The sequence below is a fragment of the Petaurus breviceps genome, unplaced genomic scaffold, assembly GCF_028583685.1.
Source record: "Petaurus breviceps papuanus isolate PSGF00001 unplaced genomic scaffold, PetGlider_PUasm1.0 90881, whole genome shotgun sequence".
NCBI classification, from domain to species: Eukaryota; Metazoa; Chordata; class Mammalia; order Diprotodontia; family Petauridae; genus Petaurus; species Petaurus breviceps.
Window position 1 is genome coordinate 6,897,327 of NW_027187369.1, and position 11,585 is coordinate 6,908,911.

The following is an 11,585-nucleotide window of genomic DNA, read 5'->3' on the forward strand; positions in this document are numbered from 1 at the left end:
TCTCCTGTCACTGGGGCTTCTAATGGAGTTGGGAGCACCATCAGCAATAACATGGCTTCCCTTGACTGTGTTTTCAGAACTGTAGAATAAAAGGGGCTCAGTGGAAATGACTTTCAGGTACTTGGAATATAAGCAAAATTGGGAAGCTGGTCTTTGGAGCTACACAGAAAATAAATAAAGAAAACTACAACTATTACTAGTAAGTAGTAAGTTTCACTATTTAAGCATTTTAGGAATGGACTTCATGTCTCTACAATTAGATTATCTTGTATCATCTTAAGAACAAGGACAATGCATTTTATCTTTGTGTTCCTTACATAGATCTAGAGTTGGAAAAATCCTTAGAGACCATCAGTCCAGGGTGGGGAACCTGAGGCCTCAAGTGCAGCCCTTTGACTGAATCCAAATAATAAATCCTTAATAAAAGGATTTGTTCTGTAAAACTTGGACTCAGTCTAAAGGCCACACTCCAAGGACTAGATTCTAGTTCAACTCTTTCATTTTAGAGAGTAGTAAACAGGCCCAGGGAGGATACCTAAAGTGACACACGTACTAAACATTAAAGGTAGCATTTGACCCAGGTTCTCTGACTATAGAACCAGTATTATAGTAAAGCATGCTACAGTGCCTTCTGGTCCCTAGCACATAGTAGGTATGTGTTCAAGTTACTTGAATTGATATGCTAGAGTATCTTTCAACAAGATCACAGATTCTATCTCCCCTTTTGGCCAGGAAGTTTTTTACCTCTGTTCCATAGCCACAGACTTTATATACCAAGAACGTTTATCCTACTAACTAGGTTCTATCTGTGAGGCTACCTCATAGGGAAGGTACCCTAACACTACCCTAGAATCTGCTGTGCAAAGTGTTCTACACTGACTCCTACTATATTTGTGACATGTGCTTTTTTACTGAGAAAGATCACCTTGACACCCTGAGACCCAAAGGATCACAAATGAATGATACACCTCGGTGTTCTTGGAGAGTAGACATTGCTTACTTTGATGTGAGAAATGTTGGGTTTTTTTTTTCCAACACATGCAAATTAACTATATGAATGGTTCTCAGAATGTGGTCTACTAAACTCTTTCAGAGGGTCCTTGAGAGTAAAACCATTTTCATAATAAATACTAAAAGGTAATTTGCATATTAAAATACCATTCCTTTTTTCAACTGCATATCTGTGTGAGGCTATATTTTCTTCATATACTTCAATAAAAACAACATATCACATGAGATTGAATGCAGAAACAGATATGAGAATACAGCTGTCATCTGTTAAGCCAAACATTACAGAGACTTGAAAAAATATGTGAAACGATGCCACTCATTAACTTTTTGGAAAATATATTATTGTTATTTTTAAATGTATACATAATTAAAATGTATCAATTTTTATTTCAAATATGGTAAATATTGATAGATAGAACACATGTAAACAAAAGTTCTTTGAGGGCTTCAATAAATTTTAAGAGTGTGAAGGGGTCCTAAGATAAAAAAATTGGAGGACCATTGAGATAAATGTGCAAAAAATCAATACAGAATACACCAAGGACCAGAAAAACTTAATGTGAATGGGAAAGAGGGATACCCTTTGAGGACACTCTGTAGATTATATTCTCTTAGATTCTTTTTTTTTTTTTTGCTTTTTTGGAGGGGGGAAGGTAGGGCAATTGGGGCTAAGTGACTTGCCCAAGGTCACACTGCTAGTTTTTATTTTGTTTTAAGTGTCTGAGGTCGGCTTTAAACTCAGGTCCTCCTGACTCCAGGGCTGGGGCTCTATTTATTCACTGCACCACCTAGCCGCCCCCTGTTCTATTAGATTCTGGTCTGGTAAACCTGTAAAAAATGTATATGAATTGATGCAAAGTGAAGTGAACAGAATGAGGAGACCATTGTACACAATAACAGCACTATTGTACAATGATCAACTGTTTATGACTTAGCTATTCTCAACAATACAAAGATCCAAGACAATTCTGAAGGACCCATAATGAAAAATACCATCTACCTCTAGAGAAAGAACTGATGGAATCTGAGTGCAGATAGAAGCATACTGGGTTTTTTGTTTTTGCTTTTTGGAGGGCAATTGGGGTTAAGTGACTTGTCCAAGGTCACACGGCTAATTTTTATATTAAGTGTCTGAGGTCGAATTTGAACTCAGGTCCTCTTGACTCCAGGGCGGGTGCTGTGTTCACTGTGTCCCCTAGCCGCCCCCACTGAGGTTTTTTTTTAACTTTATTTTTCTTGTTTCTTTTTTTGTCTACATTTTCTTTCAAAAGATATGGGAATATTTTGCATCACCGCACATGTATAACTTTTATCAAATTGCCTTCTCAGGGGGGAGGGAAGGAAAGGTATGAGAGAACCTGGCACTCAAAATCGTGAAAAAAATAAAGGTTAAAAATTGTTTTAAAATGTAATTAGGAAAAAAATTAAATTAAAATTTAGATTCTGGTCTGGGAATTAGAAACTGACCCTGCATGATTTTGTTGGGCTTATTTCCTTTTAATCCTGTTTTCATCCTGGGTAGAGAAGATTCTGGTCCCAGGTTCTTGAATTCATGAAGTATGTCTTCATGTTCTATAAGCATCATGGGCCTTGCAATCAACCAGGCGGGTCCTTTCCCTTTAAAGAGAGTAAAATAGTGGGGTCCTCAGCAGACACCTGCTACCAGTCAAAGGCTGCTTCTCTAGGCCTTCCCACTGCTTCCAGATATTCATCTAAGACCAGTTCAGTAATCAAATGTGCTACTCAGGCCCATTATTATGACTTCAGTATGTGTTTCACAAGCTACCTAGTAAGCATATCAAAATCCCATATATTTATTCTTCATCTCTCCAACTAGATCAAAAACTACCCCTTCAGGGGACAAGGCATCTAGGTGGCATGGTGGTTAGAGTTCTGGGCCTGGTGTCAGGAAGACCTGAATTCAAATCTGGCCTTAGGCACTAGCTGTGTGATCCTGGGCAAGTCACTTGATCCTTGTTTGTCTCGGTTTCCTCAACTGTAAAATGGGGATAATAATAGCACCTACCTCCCAGGGTTGTTATGAGGCTTAAATGAGATCATATTTGTAAAGCATTTAGTACAGTGCCTGATAAATGCATATTTCCTACTCTCCCAATCAAGTGAAGGGACCCTGTCTCATACTTCTATCTGCTACAGCATCAATCACAAGGATAGACTCAGAGAAAGAGTACTGGATTTGGAGTCAGGACCTTGGGTCAGCTCTGGTACTTAATGATGGACATGGACAGATATTGCCCTCAGAGCTTGTTTTATTTTTCAGTTAACAAGCTTTTATTTTCTCCTTCATTACCCCTCCTCCCATTTAAAAGAAAAAAGAAAAGAAAAGAAATCCTTGTAACAAATGTGTATAGTTAAGCAAAATAAATTCCTATGTAGGTTATATCCTGTATTGGGAGGCTATAACATTTCTGTCTGGAGTGGGACGTTGTCTTCATCCCTGGTTCTCTGGGATCATGATTGACCATTGCATTGACCAGAGTTCTTAAGTTTTTAGAAGTCATTTGTTTTTACATTGTTGTTAATGTATAGCTTGTTCTGGTTCTGCTCATTTCCCTTACCGTCATTTCTTTTTTTTTTTTAAAGCAATTGGGGTTAAGTAACTTGCTCAAGGTTATACGGCCAGGTGTTTCTGGGTGGGTGCTAAGTGTCTGAGCCCGGATTTGATCCCAGGTCATCCCGACTCTTGGGCTGGTGCTCTTACTCACTGTGCTAACTGGCCGCCCCTCCCTTACCGTCATTTCATACAAATCTTCTCACATTTCTCTGAAACTATAACTCTCATTCTTTTCCTCTTTGTTTTGATATCTTTGGGGTATAGTCTCAGTAGTAAAATTATGGTTGGACCAAAAAGTATGTAAGATTTAGTGACTTTTGGCCATGGTTCCAAATTGCTTTCCAAAATGGGAGGACCAAGCCACAGCTCCATCAATAGTATGCTAATGTTTTCCCAAAGCCCCTCCAACATGTTATATTCTGTTTTTGTCTTCTTTGCCAGTCTGATAGGTATAAGGTAGAACCCCAGCATTTCTGTAATTTGCATGTATTTAATTCTTAGTGACTTGGAACGTTTTTCCCTCATGTGCCTATTTATTTATAGTTTGAATTTCATCCTTTGGGAACTACCTGTTCTTTTGATCTTTTATCATTTGGGGAAGGACTCTGAGCTTTACTTTCCTGATCTGTAAAATTGAGATAATACTCGCATTACCTACAAGTTGTTGTGGGGAACGTGCATTGTCAAACGGAAAACCCTGTGTAAATGGGAGCTGCTACAGTGGCTATTTGAACATGAGTAAGTCATTTCACCTCCCAGAGCCTCAGTTTCCTGATCTGTAAACTAGGGATAGCACCTACAACTACCTGTTTCACAGGGCTGTTGTGAGGAAAGCACTTTACAAACCTTAAAATGTTATGGAAATGAAAGCCATTATTATTTTCTTTAAAGCCAGGATGCAAATGTTTCTATTCATGTCCATGAGGCGTCCCAGTGACTACTAAAAATACTCATATTCCTTGTACCTCTATGATATCCTCTTTTTTTCCTTGCAGGGCATTTTTGAAAGGTTATTTGCCCTCAGAGATATTTGTTGTTGTTCAGTGATTTTCAGTCATGCCATATTCTCCATGATCCCATATGGGGTTTTGTTGGCAAAGATGCTGGAGTGATTTGCCATTTCCTTCTCCAGCTCATTTGACAGATGAGGAAACTGAGGCAAACAGGGTAAAATGATTTGCCCCAGCGTCACAGCGTCTGAGGTCAGATTGGAACTCAGGTCTTCCTAACTACAGTCCCTGTGCTACCTAGCTAAGCCACTTACTAGATGTATGACCTTGGGGAAGTCACTTTCCTTTCCCTGTCTAGTCCCCAGAATTTTCATCTGTAAAATAATGGGGTCAGATCACTTCCAATTTTATTATTCTCTGATCCTGGGGGATCAGAGACCTACTGAATAGAGCTAGCAGATTGAGGTAGCTATCCTACTATATAAATTCTAAACTTATTTGAAAAGAGCAGAATGTAAGAGCCATAGATAATTAATTTTTTAAATTAACAAGCATTTTTCTTCTACTTCCCTTCTTCCACTGAAAAAAAAAGAAAAACAAAACCCCTGTAGCAATTTCCCATTATCAAACAGAACAAATGTCTGTGCTGGCCATGGCCCAGATTATATGCCTCATTCTGAATAGGTTCATTTCATTAATCAGAGATCTGAAGATCAAAAGCCGGTTTTGAAAGGCTGTCTTTTTATTGTTGTGGTACAAATTGTTCTTCTGGTTCTGCTCACTTCATGCAAATCTTTCCAGGTTCTTCCCAAACTACCTCCTTAGTCATTTTTTTTATGGTGCAGTAGAATTTAATTACAATCATGTCATTCAGATATCATCATTTGTTCAGCCCTTCCCCATTTAATGGATACCCCCTTAGTGTCCAGTTCTTTGCCAGTACAAAAAGAGGTGCTATAAATATTTTTGTAAATGGGGTCCTTTTCCTTTTTGGCATATAGGCCTAGTAGAAGTATTGTTGGGCCAAAGGACACACATAATTTAGTGACTTTGGGAGCATGGTTACAAATTGCTTTCCAGAATGGGATGACCAAGCCACAGTTCCATCAACAGTACATGAACATGCCTGTTTCTCAAAGCCCCTCCAAATTTTGTTGTTTTCCCATTTTGTCCTTCTTGCCAATCTAATAGGTGTGAGGTGGATCTCCGTAATTTCTTTAATTAATGGTAATTTGGAGCATTTTTTTTTCCATATTGAAAGTTTGGATTTTATCCTTTGAAAACTATCTGTTCATACTCAATTGGGGAATGAAGAACCATAGATTCTTTAGAGCTCAGAGGGACCTTACAGATTTTTTAACTAGTGACTCCTGTCCCCAAATTTTATAGATGAGGAGAAGGGATATGTCCTAAACTGGACCACTTTCTCTTGCAGTTGTTTTGAGGAATCTGAAATGGATTGAAAAGCAAGTACTCTGTAAATGTAAGGGATTAATATTCATCAACCTTAAAAGATGGGCCTAAGTCTTTCTTTTATCTTTGAGTCCCCCTGGGACACAGCTACCAAGTCCAGGATTTAGTTCTAATATCCCTGAGATTTAGTTGTCCAGTCAGGTGTTATACTGACTTTAAAAGGAAAATGGTGGTCAGCACATGACTTAAAGGCAAGCACAGGAATATTTAGATCAATATAGTTACTAGGTGATCTATGTTTGAAATCAAGGCTTAGAAAATATATTGAGTGTGCTGTAAGAAATGATGGGCAGGTTGATTTTAGGAAAAAAGCATAGAAAGGACTTGCATGTAATAATGAAGAGTGAAATGAGTAGAACCGAGAGAGCATTATATATAGTAATAGCAATATTATTTGAAGAATAACTGTGAAAAAATCAATGACAAAGGACATATAAAAGAAGGTGCTACCCACCTCCAGAAAAAGAACTGATAAATAGAAGTATGCATAGTATGGTTTTACATTTTATTATCTATTGATACTATCTATATCTGTGTCAAATGTCGGCCTTCTCTAGTGTGGGGTAGGGAGGGAAGGAGACAATTTGGAACTTAAAATGTAGCAAAAAATAAATAATTTTTTTTATTTTTTGCTTTTTTGGAGGGCAATTGGGGTTGTGACTTGCCCAAGTTCACAAGGCTAGTTTTTGTGTTGTGTCTGAGGCTGGATTTGAACTCAGGTCCTCCTGACTCCAGGGTGGGTGCTCTATTCACTGTGCCACCTAGGCACCCCAAATAAACTTTTTTTTAAAGCAATTGGAGTTAAGTAACTTGCTCAAGGTTACAGGGCCAGGTGTTTCTGGGTGGGTGCTAAGTGTCTGAGCCTGGATTTGATCCCAGGTCATCCCGACTCTGGGACCGGTGCTCTTACTTGCTGTGCTACATGGCTGCCCCCAGATAAACTTTTAAAAGGAAAATATATTGGGTTAAAAAAATTTTGTAGACCAAGTCAAGGAAAGTTGTTGAGCACTGTTGTACAATGCATCCAACTATAGATTATTTTTGTAGGAATGTTTCAGGGAAAATGGCAGACGTTGCCCCTATCTTTGGCCCGATGCTAATTGAAAAAGCAAAACATTTTTGTTTTTGTTTAATGAACAAATTCAGGTGACTCTGCTGCGTTTCATTTGGTTCTATTTATCCTTATGCTAGGTCTCACTTTAAAAGACCAATGCTGCCCATTAGTAAATACAAGTAGCAAATCGTGAACACTTCTATGGTTTTTCTAAAGAGCTCATTTCTGAGCACAGTTTATGCCTGGAACAGATTTTTTCAGCATAAATAAAACTAGTTGATTTTGGTCATGTTTGGCAGATTCTGTCCTCACGATTAGAGGTATGGTCCATTTGGCTGTGGTCCTAAGCAAAATGACAATTTGACTGTCCTTTCATATTGTTGTTATTGTTTGTCCTTCATTCTCAAAGAGGACCATGACATCAGGAAGGTGATGCCATGACTTAACAAGTGAATTGGATTGAAGTGAGGGAGGGCTGTGCAAAGTCACCAGCCTCACTTTCTGCTCTGGAGCCATCTGGGTCCAGTGGTGAGATACGGATCAGTACAACTGGAGATGGCCCTGAGTCCTTTCATATGCTGATGGTTTAGAATCCCATGAAATAAGACTGCTGGTGATTGGGACCTTTAATTGTAATCAAGCTTGTCAAGATGTCACACATTGTTGCTTATATGTTATTTGGTCATTTCAGTCTCCATGACTCCATTTGGGGTTTTCTTGGAAAAGCTACTGAAATAGTTTGCCATTTCCTTCTCCACCTCCTTTTACAGTTGAGGAAACTGAGGCAAATAGAGTTAAGTGACTTGTCCAGGGTCCTAAACTAGTGTCTGAGGCCAGATTTGAACTCATGAAGAGTCTTCATGATTCCAAAACTAATGTTCTATCTATTGCAGCCTGCCATTTTTTTTGTACTTTGAGGGAAAGATCATTTCAGAGTCAAGGGATTCTTTACTATTACTATAGCAAAACTGTTCTACTGCTAGACTGTTGTAGAACTTATCCTTAGAAGTAAGCAGGTGCCCAAAGGGCTATCAGACTGTGCATACCCTTTGAGCTTGCAATGCCACTGTTTGTATTCCAAAGAGGTCGAAGAATAGGGAAAAGGACCTATCTGTAGAAAAATATTTGTAGCAGGTCTTCTTGTGATGGCAAAAAATTGAAAATCAAGGGTATTCCCATTAATTGGGGAATGGTGGAACAAAATGGATTATATGGTAGATTATGTGATAGAATACTATCGTGCTATATAAAAATGACAAGCAGCATGGTTTTAGAAAAATTTGGAAACTGAGGAAAAGTGAAGTTAGCAGAACCAGTAACAGCAACATTATGTGATGATTGACTGTGAAAAACTTAGCTCCTGTGATCAAGACAATGATCCAAGACAATTCCAAAGGCCCCATGGTGAAAAATGCTATCCACCTCCACAGAGAGAACTGATGAAGCCTGCAGATTGAAGCAGGCTCTTTTTAACTTGATTTTTCTTGGGGTTTTTGTGTGTATGTTTTCTTTGCAACATGGCTAAGATGGAAATATGTTCTGCATGACTTCACACATATAATCAATATATTATTTGCCTTCTCAGGGTGTGGGGGAGGGAGAGAATTCAGAATTAAAAAAATGAATATTAAAAATTGACCTTTGGTCTGTTAATCTTGTAGAAAATAAACATTTGTTGCATTGCCTAAGTACTTAATATATACAAGCACTGTGCCCAAGACTATGGCCTTGTCACACTGTCCAAGAGAGCATCCAATGTATGTGTTCCAACTGTTTATCAGAAAGTAGGAAATAATTAAAAAGCAAGGTAGACAGGGACTTTGTTTTCTTTTCATATTTAACTGCAATCTTTTATTTTAAAATTGGGCATAAGAGACTTTTCCAAGAAATCGAGTTCCAGGGCTAGTGCTGAGATCAGTGCCCATTCAGCACTATGTCTCATACAATCTCCATTTCTGCCACCTACATGTGAGGCCTAAACAAGGCACTTCCCTTTCTAGGACCTTTGTTTTCCCTTCTGCAAAGTGGGTGGGTTAGACTTATATGATCTCTAAAGTCACTTTTACAGAATACAGAATCTGAATTGGAAAGTATCTCAGAGGCCATCAAGTCCAGCCTGAAAAAGAATGCATTCTAGCATATAATATAAATATAATATAATTAATAAATACCAGAGGAGTGGTCAGCCAGCCTTTGCTTGAGGATCACTATGGAGGGCTTACTCACTAACTTCTCTCTTCCCCTTCTGGAAGCTTAAATTGTTAGAAAGTTTTTTCTTTCTCTCCAGCTTTTCTCTAATCTGCTCCTCCATGATTTGTAGCCCCTATATATCAGAATCTCATTGCCTTCCAGAGATAATCATCTCTTTGCAGATGACACCCAGGTTTCCATATGTACATATCCATGCTCTCATCTCCTGAGTTCCAGGCTTTCATCAGCAGCTGCCTAGGCATGTGGGCATGTGCAGTTTAGTGACTTTTTCTAACTTGATTTCAAATTTGTTTTCCAGAGTGGTTGAACCGATTCACAGCTCTGGCAACAGTGCACTGGGCTTCCTGTCTTCCTGCAGCTTCTCTAACATGTATCATTTCTGTCTTTTGTCATTTTTGCCAGTCTTCTGGGTACATATCCTTGACTCTTCATTCTCCCTCTTCTTCCATATCCAGTTAGTTGGCAAACCTTGTTGATCCCACCTCTATGTCTCTTAAATCTGTTCCCTCCTCTCCACTCACATAGTTCAGGCCTTTATCATCACTCACCTAGACTATTGCAGTAGCTGCCTTCTAATTGGTCTCCCTGCTTCCATTTATTCTCTTTTCTAATCCATCATCTACACAGCTTCCAAATCTATCCCTAAAGCCCCCATCTGATTATTTTGCTCTCCTACTCAAGAAACTTCAGTGGCTTTCTCATGCCTCTAGAAGAAAATACAAATTCATTTAGCATTTAAAGTCCGGTACCAGTCCAGCTTTACTTTCTCATTCCAGACTGATTTCATATAATTCTTCTATATGCATTCCATATTCTAGCGAACCTGGTCTACTTATTCCCCATCTATGACATTTCATTTCCTGCATGGGCTGTCTGTCATGCCTAGAACTCTCCTTTTTGAGCTTCTACATAAAGCCTTTCCCTATTTCTCCAATTAGCACTCTCCCGCTCCCTCTAATATTACTTTCTATTTACTTCATAATATTTTGTATTGACTTAACTGTGAACTTGGTTTCCCCTCTCCAGTAGAGGGAGGAAGCCCTCTTGGAGGGCGAAGGTCCTGTGAGCTAAGTAGGGCAAGTATCGTCTATCCCCATTTTACAGATGAAGAAATGAACTCAGAGATAGGAAGTAAATGGCCATTCTGGAATCAGGAGATAAGGGTTCAGGTCTCTGTTCCAAGTAGAGGTCTCTTGCCTCTATCTGCCATGCTACTATGATGCTTCAGAGTCACCCAAACACTGAATTCTTTTTAGTATACTCTAGTAAAATATGGACGTGTGTATTCTCTGGTAAATCCAACTCTATTACAAATGGTAAAAATGCAGTCTTGGTCCTGTAGGAGAGCTGAGGACATGCATTTCCCTCTTCCTCTCTTCCCTTGGGTCAGGGGGCATCAGGAGTTGTCATTTTGTCTGTCACCTTCATTAAACAATTTCTCTTTGTTTCAAGAGAGAATTGAGGGAGGAGGGTGGAAGGGGAAATATCTGTGGTGTAAGAAACAAAAGACTTCAATAAAACATTTTTAAATGACTAAAATAAACATCTTAGTCCTGTGTGGGACAAGAACGACCCTTGGCCAAAATAAAATAAGCAGAGATATTTCCAAGTAAAGACAGGAAGGATTTATTTAATTATTTCTTCTTGCAAGAAGGGTGGTCTCACTACTAGAGGCAGTCTAGTAGGAGAGGCAAAATACAAAATGCATAGCTTGGTTATATACCCAAAAGACCACCCATTCTCCCCCCACTTTATTCTGTCCTGTTCCTGTTAATCAGAAACTGAGGTGCGCAATATTAACCACAAAAGAATCTGCTGGAGTTTGCAGATGAAATGTCAGTAATATCAAAAAGCAGAAGGTACATATCTAGCGGACATGAAAACAGACAAATATGTCATCAGTATCAACTTAGATAGGAAAGCAGACAATATTTTATGAATCATGGAAATTTTAGGACATGGTAGCCTGCCTGGAGTTCTGCAACAGGAGTTCTACTTTTATATTTGTACAGGTCAGATGGTGGCCAGTGGGAACAAGTCTGTTACATTTGGGCCTGTGGTTAGATTTGCAGGGTCTGTGCGTTCCCCTCCTACACTTAGCTAAGCTTAGCAAAAATTTCAATTTATGACCAGGGAAGCAAGGCAAGGGTCCTAGCCCAGGTTACTAAGTCTTTGGTACTTTATTACAATTCTGTTTAGATTTCTGGAATGTTACCTGAGAAGTTTTCACTTTTATTCCATTCAGCCCTTAAAATGTTAAACTCTCTCTCTCTCTCTCATTCTCTCTCTCTCTCTCTCTCTCTCTCTCTCT